An 11,349-nucleotide genomic window follows, 5' to 3' on the forward strand; every position below is an offset into this window, starting at 1 on the left:
TCATTGTTCCTTGCTCATCTCTCACAACAATGTATTGAATTTCTGCAGGATGATTTTCCTTTGTCTTTAAAAGTATGCCAAAATGGTTTCAAAACTTTTAAGCTAGTTGAGCCCTTTCTTTCTGAACTAGCATTTCATATGTGGCATTACTTCACTGACTGTCCACACATTTCCTTCTTCATCTCCACCTGTTCCGTTCCCAAGTTACACCTTTTTAATCATAGTTCTTGACGCATACTGCTGAAATGTGAAAGTTCGTATGCTTTCAAAACTGCCTTGAAATCCTGATAGTAGAGTCAAGATTGAGTTTTTTGTTTTGTTTTGTTTTTTAATTCTTCTTTTCCCTTCCTCTGCTTGGCTGTTCAAGCAGCTGTCAGTAGGGTCTGCGGGTTTGCTGATATATTTGGAGGTTTCCAGATTGTATATTCAAATAAAAGAACTCAAAAACCTCTGTAATTCTGAAAGGTTACCAATTCTATGGAGATTAATTTTCTAATATATTACTTTCTTCAGGGAAGCACCTAATTATCTCTCTTTGACTAAGAAACCATTTGGAGTCAATTTTGTATAGTGACCTCTATTTTTAACATTTTTAAGTACAAGCTTTTTTTTAAAAATAACTTTGAATATCAGACCAACTGCCTATTATTCTCTTTATATTAAAAGCTACCTTTTAACAATATGCTGGAAAACCTATGTACAGAAATACTCACTGGGTACAACTTAGAGATATTTTTTTTTATTATTTAATACTAAACTCTACTCTAATGATAATGACTTTTATGTAAAAAAAAAAAACAAACAAACAAACAAAAAAACTAATTGCTAGATGAAAAGGACAATTTATGTTAAGACATACAGCAATAAAAAAGAAAAATTATATCTTTGGACATAGATCCAATTGCCAGTTAGTTGACAAATTCAAGTTTTTTTCCATGTCTATAATTTAAGATAGGGGTTATTTCTTCAGTTGGGATTCATTTATCTTGGTAGTTAGGTCTTTAAAAAGGATGAAAAGAAGTGCCGAAATGTTTAGTTATCCCAGATCCAATTTAGCAAACAACTCATATGTGGTAGGCAAAATAATTGCCCAACTTCCCTCCACTGCTAAAGTTGTCAAAGTCCAAAGCCCCCCTCCAGTGACTGTTCTATTACATAACAAAGAAAATTAAGTTTGCAGATAGAATAAAACTTGCTAATCAGCTGCCCTTGAAGTAGGAGATCATCCTGGATTATCTGAGTGAGTTCAATGTAATAAAAGGAACATTAAAAATGGAAGAGGAAGTCTTGGCTTGTGTGGTCAATGGTTAGAGCATCAGCCCATGCACCAAAGGTCTTGGGTTTGATTCCAGGTCAAAGGCATGAACCTGGGTTCAGTGCCTGGGCTCTGGTTGGAGCACATGTGGGAGGTGACCAATTAATGTGTCTCTCTCACAGAAATGTTTCTCTCTCTCCCTAACTCTCCCCCCTTCCCTCTTCTCCCTCCCTCCCTCCGTCCCTCCTTTTCACTCTCTCTAAAAACTAGTGGGAAAAAAATATTTTCGGATGAGAATTAACAAACAGAAATGAAAGAGGAAGCAGATGCAAAAGTCATAGGAATGTCCTATGAGAAGGACTCCACCCTTTATTGCTGGCTTTAAAGATGAAGGAACCAAGAAATGCAGTGAGGGGGCCTCTAGGGTCTGGAAAAGGCAAGGAAACAAATTCTCCACTAGAGCTTCCCCAAAGGAGCTGATTTCTGCTCTTTGATTGATTTTAGCCCAGTGAAACCTGTGCTGTACTTCCCATCTACAGAATTGTAAGATAATAAATTTGTATTCTGTAAGTTTGTATTAATTTGTTACAATAGCCATACAAAACTAATACATCAGAGCCCTGGCCAGGGTGCTCAGCAGTTGGAGCGTTGGCCTGTGTATGAAAGGATTGCAAGGTTCAGATTCCAATTTGGGGCTGGTATCTGGGTTTCAGGTTTAATCCCCGGCCCCAGCTGGGCACATGTGGGAGGCAACCAATCAATGTGTGTCTCTCTCACATCAATGTTTCTCTCTTTCTCTCCCTCCCTCTCTCCCTTCCCCTCTCTATTTTTAAAAAAGCAATGAAAAAAAATCCTCATGAGATGATTAACAAAATAACTAATATATCACATATCTGGATTTTTGGGTGTAGCTCTGTAAAATGACACAAATTACATGCCATAAAAGAGGCTGCAACAGATTTCCCTTGAAAATTTCTAACCTTGATAAGTGTGAGCTGAGGAAATCGCATGTTCTCTGGGTCTGGTGAGTGTTTAAAGCTGATTAATAGATATTCCCATGTGTTCTTTGGTATCTCCTCTGCCGAGTACTTCTGAAGGGTACTCCTTGTATCTATCAGGGTTCACCCGTAAAAAGAACCAGTAGGATATATATGGATATATGGGTTATTACAAGTAATCCCCTATCCAATTGTGGAGGCTGGTGAAAAACTGGGGTTCACAGAGCACGCAGTAAGGAAGAATGGTCACAAGCAGACTGAGCCTGAAAACAAGGATTGATTTCTGTTACTCACTAACTTTATTTTTTCTCTTTCTCATGAAAGGCTTATGTCTCTTTTATAGGACAAAAAGCTGATAAATCAGGTCTATCCAAAATAATCTGTTAAAGTCAGCTGATTTAAATTTTTATTACATCTGCAAATCCTTGCAAAGCAACACTTAGATGTGTTTGAGACTGAAGAACAGAGAAGAGGGGTGTGTGTGTACGTACAATAAAAAATGTTGCTTTTCTCTCTTCTTCATTCTGTTACAGTTAATTCACTTTATTCTTCTTATATAAAATTATGTGGTGGCACAGCTGGAGCCTGGTCCTCTGTGCAGAAACTCTTGGGTGGGTCTTCACAAGATGGTCAGTGAATTCCTGATAGGGAGACTTGATGAACACAATCTCTTTCCAGAGGTCAGGGGTGAGATAGCTGTAGGTCTTAGAGATGGCACCAAAGGTAGCCTTGGGGGAGTTGCCCAGGGTGGTGATGCAGCCCCTGGCTGAGGTGTAGCAGTTGAAGATACTGGCCATCAGGAGCAACATCTTGGGTACAGGGGCTGAGATAATACCAGTGCCCCTGGGGTGGGGACGAGTCCACCAGCACAGCCACAGTGGCGGTCACCTTGTAAGGGATGGTGTAGAGCTTCCAGATCTGGTTCCCCTAGTAGCCTCTCCACACAGGGTCGATAGAGGGTTTGGCCAGGATGCTGGCCCCACCAATGGCAGTGGCTATATCTTTCCAGCACTTAACACCCAGATCATATGTCCATTGTAGTTTTCAGTGGTGACAAATGCTTGAACCAGAGCCTCTGGCCATCACCAGTCTGCTTGTGCACCAGAATAATCTTCAAAACCTGGTCCTTGAGGGAGGCTCCCAGGAAAAAGTCATGGAGCTCAGATTTCTTGATGGTCAGAGAGAAGAGGTAGATCTCCTCCACAGACTTGACTTTATGTCCTGTACCAGGCAGCCCAGATTGGTAATGGAAATCCACTCCTTGTCCTTGTCCTTGCCTTTGCCTTCCGCCCAGATGGACCTCTGCCCAGTGCTGTTGCCAACTTCTCCACTGAAGCCACAGCCTCGCATTCCAGGGCCCCGGGACTTTGAGCCTGTCCATAGCACCAGTGTTGTCCACCATTTGGTGTTCCCTTGGAGAAGAAACAAGAGAATATATATTGAACTGTCTTTTCTCCTCCTCTGCATACATACAGGAAAGGGATTTTGGTGGCTGTAGTTTATCCTAGAGAAATTCACACACCACAAAGCCATTACAGACCCTCAATTTCGGATGTGCTTTGGATGTCTGTCCTGCTTCTTTTCTTTCTTTTTTTTTTTCAATGCTCACTGGAGGAAATTTTTACGTTAATCTTCAGACAGAGCTGGAGGGAGAGAGGACGAGAGAAAGAGAGAAAGATCTATGTGATAGAGACACATTGATTTTTTGCCACCCGCACAATCCCAACCTGGGCCGGGGATGAACCACAAACCAGGATGTGCCCTTGGCAAGAATGGAACCCAGGATTCTTTGGTCCACGGGCAATGCTCTTACAGCTGAGCCATACAGCCAGGGCTGTCCTGCTACTCTCAATCTCTCTTAAATCTCTATTCCCAAGAGGATACAGCTTCATACTACCAAGTATATTTTGCTCCCTCCAAAGCACCAGAGATACCAAGAATATTTTGAATCTCAAGGATAACAGGAGGTCAGAGATGGTGAGTGGTACAGTTGACCTGTGGACAATGCAGGGATTAGAGGTGCTGATCCCCCTGTGAATGATGAAATCTGTGTATAACTTTTGACTACCTCAAAACTTTAATAACAATAACCTACTATTAACTAGGAGGCTTATTTATAACAGTCAATTAAGATATATTTTGTATTTATAATATATTGTATTTTTGCCATAAAGGAAGCCAGAAAAAAGAAAATTGCATTAAGAAAATCATAAGAAAGAGAGTATATTTACTGTATTTATGGAAAAAATCTGCTTATAACTAAACCCACACAGTTCTACCTGTGTGGTTCAAGGCACACCTGTACTATGCATAGTTCTTGATAATAAAACAATACAGAAAATGTTTAACATCTAATTTTTAGTGGGATTCTGTATCTTCTCTAAACATTTCTCCTGGCCACTCTTCTTGTTCACTGACCTTCTTGCAGCCAAACTAAGAGCTCTTGTCTGTTTTCACCTGGTGGGGAGGGCTTTGCCCATTCTTATCCCCTGGCTTTGGAATGCTATCTGCAGAATCTCACAGGCCTTTGTCCATTGCTTAAGTCACATTTGGTCTAAATCACATTCATGTTGGTCATTTTTATGTGTTCACACCATTTTATTTTTATTCCTAGAACAAATTACTACCTTAAATTTCATTATATGTCTGCCTCCTTCATTATTTCATTATTTCCCACTGGAATTATAGCTTCTTAAAAGCAAGAGCTGTCTCTCTCTCGTTCAACTTGTATGTCTAGCAACCAGAATAGCACCTAGCACTGTCAGTAAAATGTGATTCATTCAGAGATTTAGCTTGAATGAATAAGTGATTGAAAATTATCAAATGTTAATGGGAAAACCCCCAGGACTTTAAATATCTTAGTATGAAGAGATAACTAAAATTTTTAATGAATAAATATTTTACTAATGCTCATAAAATAACCAAGCCAGTTTTTTGTGTGTGTGTGTGTGTGTTTTTTTTAAAGATAAGGTTCACAGTTAATTATATTTTGAGAAAACTTTTGAGTATGGAATGACTATTTACTTATTAGTGGGAATTGTGTTTGTATTTAACATGTTTTTGTTGATTTTAGAGAGAGGGGAAAGGAGAGAGGGAGGGAGAGAGAGAGGGAGGGAGGGAAGGAAAGAGAGAGAGAGAGAGAGAGAGAGAGAGAGAGAGAGAGAGAGAGAGAGAGAAGAAACATTGATGTGAAAGAAGAACATATGCACCCAGACAGGGGACTGAACCAACAACCTGGGCATGTGCCCTGACCAGGAATTGAACCAGTGACTTTTTTCTTCACAGGACAACACTCAAACAACTGAGCCACACTGGCTAGGGCATTAGTGGAAATTTTCAATATGCGATATAGGAACTATAAGATGGATAATTTCAGGGACACCCGAGTTGGATCATAGTTCCAGCACTTCTCAGCTTTTTGACTTTGAACAAAGTGAGAATCAGAGTTTTTATCTTCCAAGTAAGAATAAGATGTGACACACAGATTACAGTGATGATCACATGAGATCCACACATAATAAATCTTTAGTGAATTCTACCTCCCTATTCATTTCTCATCAAGGTAAAATAGAGTTCACTCATTTACTACCTCAGAGAAACATATACTCTCAGTGAGCAATCAGTATTTATCACTGGCTGTCTATAAAATGTGGATAGCATCATCCTTTCATAATTATTTAATTTTAAAAGATATGTCTAGTTTTATTTTTTATTTAAATATATTGTCATGGTACAATCACAATGGTGAAATTAAAATAATAATAATAATAATAAAAATATTACTGTCAAATGAGAGAATATGAAGCTAATTAGAATTTCCCTGGAGCTCACATGTCCCATCTTGCTGTAATACTCCAAGGTTACACCTTTTGTTATGGTTTAAGTAATAGTATCTCCTTTCATTCAAAAAAGTATCTTGGTTTGGCTTATAAAATATATTGTTGACCTAATTGAAATAAACAATATGAAGGATGAGAAGAAAGACTTTACTGATTTTTCAGAGATCAAAAGATAAAAGATATTGTGAATAATTGCACACCAATATATTAGAACACTTAGATGAGATCGATATATTAATTTAAATGCAACGTATTAAAATTTACAACTATATATAAAATTATATATATATATACATATATCCTGAGTAGTCCTGAAATTATCAGAGAAGTTGAATGTAGTTCATATTTTCCCACCAAGTAAACATCTGATTGAGATAGTAACATCCAAAGAATAAATTTAATTTAAATTTCAACATAATTCTTGCAGAGATTAAAGAAAAGAAATAGTCTCTCAATCTTCATGTGGCAAACATAAGTTTAATTGTAACATTGGACAAACACAACACTGAAAACAAAGGGAAGAAACTAAAAACCTTTCTCAAGAATGTAAGTACAAAATCCTAAACAAAATATTGGTAAAGTTAATATAAATATTTACATTCATGTAAAATCAAAGGCATGATCTAATGGACATATATAAAACATAGTACCTCCAAAATAAAAAAGTGCACATTGTCTTTAACCAATGTGCTTATCTCCCATCTAATTATTTTCCTTAATATAAGTCCACACGTGAAACTCTTTTCTACAGATATCCTAGGTCCATCAAATTCTCCAAAATCTTCAAAACTGCATTTATCATCTGTTTAATAAATTTTTCTAATATCCTCTTGTCCCTAAATTAACCAGTCCACCAAGCAAGAACCCTTGAAGTCATTGTAAAGGACTTCCGTTCTTTGCCAAGGGGCTTCTTATTGGTTACTTCATCCTGCCTGTTCTATTATCAACATGGTTCTAAGAGCAGCCGCTCTTTTTCATCTCCTTTGATGATAACTTCGCTGGGCCCTTGTTGTTACCATTTACATGACTGCAACAGCCTTGAATGTCATCATCTTCATACCCTTTCTTCCTATCTTGAGACTCATGCAGATTGATGTCTTTAATACATGTATCTGATCATCACTCTCTTCTTAAACGGCTTTGATGGTTTTGTATCTTCTTCAGTATAAAAATCTAATCTCAACTTAACACATATTTGATTTCTGGCCCCTGTCTTCTGGATAGTGCCATATTTCTGTACAATATGATTTATCTATAGTAAATTACTTCCAGCACCTGAAAACCGTCAGATTAACTTATGTTTCCTTGCTTTTTCAAGCACTCCTACCATATACACTCAATGAAGGATTGTTGGATAAGTGAACACATGAATATAAAAAAGTAGAATATGAAAGCATATGTACACTTAAAATTTTGACAGCGATTCTTTCTGTTTTGACTAAATATGAGATAATTTTTTCCTTTCACTATTCTTCTTAGTTTATATTCTGAGAAATAATGTGTGCATAGGCAATTTTTAAGGTGGACAAATAAAATGGCAGTCCACTGTTGAATAAGATAAAGTATGTGCTGGGCTGCTTGTGTTCTTTTTGAGTAGCTAAAAAACTTTCAAATTAATTATGAACACTTGAAAGAAAAAGAGACAGAGTACTCGGTTAGAACTGCACCCCTGTTTGGCATGTGGTGTGCATTTGCTGAAGCAGAAGCCTGCCATATGCCGTACATGCTATGCCACCCAACTTTGCCATCATGTCAGCGAATGCACTGTGTCCTGCAGCCAAGTCACATGGGCATGACATGCCTTCCACTTCGGCATTTATACAAACATTTTTCCACTTAATTCTGTCACACATGGTATCCATAATCTGTTAGGAGGAGTTCTGCCCATTTTGTCACCTTTAACATCTGAGAGCTTTTATGATGGTGCCAAATGGATTGTTCTTCTGATTTGAATCAGATGTGAGTCATTCTGCGTGAAATTTCTAAAAGGGTTTGCAGTAGTCACTTCACCACAAAAATGGAAACAAGAATGGGTATGGCACATACAAGAAATCACTTGGAATGTAGTTAATTGTGTAGGCAATTATCTTTTTTTTTCACTCGCACATTCATTCATTGACCAAATATTTATTGAGCCTTCATGATGTGCCAAACACTGTGCTATATGCTGAGGAACAAAAAAGAAAGAAAGAAGAAAGAAAGAGAAAGAAAGAGAATATTAAATTAGAATCCTCCTCCTCAAGAAGGCTGAGGGAAATTTTAAAAAATAATAATTAAAAACCAGTTTTCTTATTTATTTCAACTCATCTTGTTATTTTTAAATTATTTATATTAAGCTTTTATTCACTCTAAGTGTCTTGACATTTTGCAAAAAGAAAAAGTACAACCTATGAACTGAGCTATCTTTTTCAAGGCAGAATGTCATATACAGTTTATAAATATAAAGAAGAATCACAAAAACTCTGTGTATAAATCAAATAAAAATTGTGCAACTCCATTTTTATGTATATATTTTCAGTAAAAGTCAATTTTGAGCTTTAGCAGAAAAGAGCATGAAAAACATTTCATTACTGGTCTTTTGTTATTTAATTCAGAAAAAAAGAGAGAAAAAAATTTAAGCTTTTTTTTATACACATATTTAGGTGATCATATTAAGAAAAGTGCTGTCCTCAAAATAAATGACAATTACTGAAAATATTTGTCATTTTGGAAAAAAAATGTTATAATTAGTGAAGAAATAACTACAGACTGAAACAATAGAAAAGATAATTTTCAAAGCTAATTTTTAAACCAAAGATAGGAATATGTGGAATATCAAAAGTAACCAATGTTTACAAATGGAAAGGACTAATTTTCACAGACTTTGACATTCGCATGCCAATTATAATAGAATATTTGAACATAAAAACTTGGCTAATTATTCCATATGTATTCCTAGAGGCATTCATTCAATTTAGACCATGTGGCATTTATTAAACTTTGTCAGCTTGTTTCATCATAGTGAGCATTGGATGGATAAAACTGAAGGTATATTTTTGTTTCGAATGTTTGTTTTTATTACATAAATATTAATAAACCTGATTATTTAATTTTGTGTCCACCTTCCAGAGGTATAATGTACATAAAGGTATCAAACAATGCATTGATTCTAATGTAGTGAACAGCATATAGATAAAAAACTAGAAAGGATATACTTTCCTGGATTAATTTTAAAATGAGAAAGCTATTGAATTCAGCAAGAGATGAAGAAATAAATAAATGAAATATTAATATTTTAAGAACATCATTAATATTTTATACAAAAAACAAATTACTCCAATATCATTTTGATAAAAACAAAACCAAAGTGTTCTCTTGAATCTCAGTTTTGGAAAATGTATTGCTTGGGTAGATATTTATATGGAGAGATAACTTTTTTTACCAAAGTGTGTAATTTCTACCTGTCCCTTCAGTCAATTTTATGCATTATACCCGTTGACTAAATAATATAGGAGCCATAGACAGAAAAGCTTTGAATCTGTTTAATAAAGATGGAAACATTAAAATGAATATTACTGGACAATAAATTAACTTGTAATGGCCATGGCTGTGGACTGGCTAAATCTGCTTTCTGTCAGACTTTCACCAGTGACCACAATCTAGTGAGTTTCCATTGCTGTTATAGTGAGCCCAGCAAACATTCATGGACTCATTTTTGTTGATTACTGTCTTCCTTCAGAAATATTATGTATCCACAAATATTTTGATGTTACCTGAATAAACTGATGTATTAAGAACACTGACTTGAGAACTGTGATACTTGCATCTTTGATATTAAATATGTTAGGATTTCAGAAAAGTCAGCTTCTTGGAATGTTAATTTTGTATTCTGCAACATGTGGAAACTTAATAGATTATATCTGAGGTGCTTTAACTCTCTAACATTTATAACTATACCAATGATGAGAATTATTAGTATTTATAATAGTATTAGATTCATGCATGTAGACATAGCTGAATCCTAAGCATTTAGAGTCTCACCCTCAATATTCACTGTGCTACTCATACTTTCTTTCCTTCCTTTTGTCTGTTCTTCTTTTTTCCTTCCTTTCTCCTTTCCTTCCTTCCTTCCTTCCTTCCTTCCTTCCTTCCTTCCTTCCTTCCTTCCTTCCTTCCTTCCTTCCTTCCTCCCTTCCTCCCTCCCTCCCTCCCTCCCTCCCTCCCTTCCTCCCTTCCTCCCCTCCTTCCCTCCTTCCTTCTTCCTTCCTTCCAGTTTCTGTTGAGTAGATTACTTTTTGTTTTGGTGTATTTGTGTGTTTATGTGTATGTGTGAAGGGACTGGCCTCAGAAATTTGTAGCAGCTGTTCCAGTGATAATGTTGGAAAATTTCAACCCCATATGAAATTAATTCTATAAGTATTCCCATCCATGAAAATTTGTCTCTATCCCACACATTCTCAATTCTATGAGTTTCCAGTTCTCATCCACATCACACATAGACACACATGAAATTTTTTTCTGGCCTAAATTTAAATCAGATGCTTACTGCTGGTTGGGTATAGATACCTCTGACATACAGAAAAGGGAAAATTCTAGTGATACTAGGGAAATTAAATGATTGGCATTGTATTCATTTTTTTTTCTGCTGTACCAGAAGTAAAATTATTGAAGATTTGAAGAGGTACCTATTTTTGAACAATTGATCAATAATTGCAGGTTTCTGTGTGGGATATAAAAGAAATGACATTTCATAGGACTTAGCAGAATTACTAAGGTAAATATTTACACATCCACATTTTTAATATTTCAGCCAATACAATGAATTTCTTTCTAGAAAATTCCAATTTATTTTCTGAAAATATTGTTCAGTTTTTAAAACAGAATATAGGGAAATATTATTATAATATTGATATTAGTGAGAGAGAAAGGGAGAGGGAGAAAGAGGCAGAGAAACATCCATCAGCTTCCTCCTGTATACCCCCTACTGGGGATCGAGTCTGTAACTTGGGCATGTGCTCTGACCTGGAATCCAACTGGCGACTTCTTGGTGCATGGGACAACACTCACCCAGCTGAGCCATACCAGCCCCAGCACACTCTATGTGACTTTGTATCTGCTCCCTTCCTTTCCCCTCCAATGAACCCAGGCTTGTTTTTTTGTGTTTTTTTTTTAGGGTAAATATTTACACAGTGTCCAGAATCATCTTCACTATGATCACTCTCACCTGAAATCATAGTGAAAATTATCAAAAAGACAAGAGTTTGTAATTGAGAAATAT

General features: G+C 36.2%; 1 pseudogene; it reads right to left on the bottom strand.

Moving 5' to 3' along the window:
* Positions 1-2,786: 2,786 nt before the first annotated feature.
* LOC118620728 lies at positions 2,787-3,603 on the bottom strand (annotated as a pseudogene).
* Between the last annotated feature and the right edge of the window lie 7,746 nt (positions 3,604-11,349).

The sequence above is a fragment of the Molossus molossus genome, unplaced genomic scaffold, assembly GCF_014108415.1.
Source record: "Molossus molossus isolate mMolMol1 unplaced genomic scaffold, mMolMol1.p scaffold_m16_p_8, whole genome shotgun sequence".
Lineage (NCBI taxonomy): Eukaryota > Metazoa > Chordata > Mammalia > Chiroptera > Molossidae > Molossus > Molossus molossus.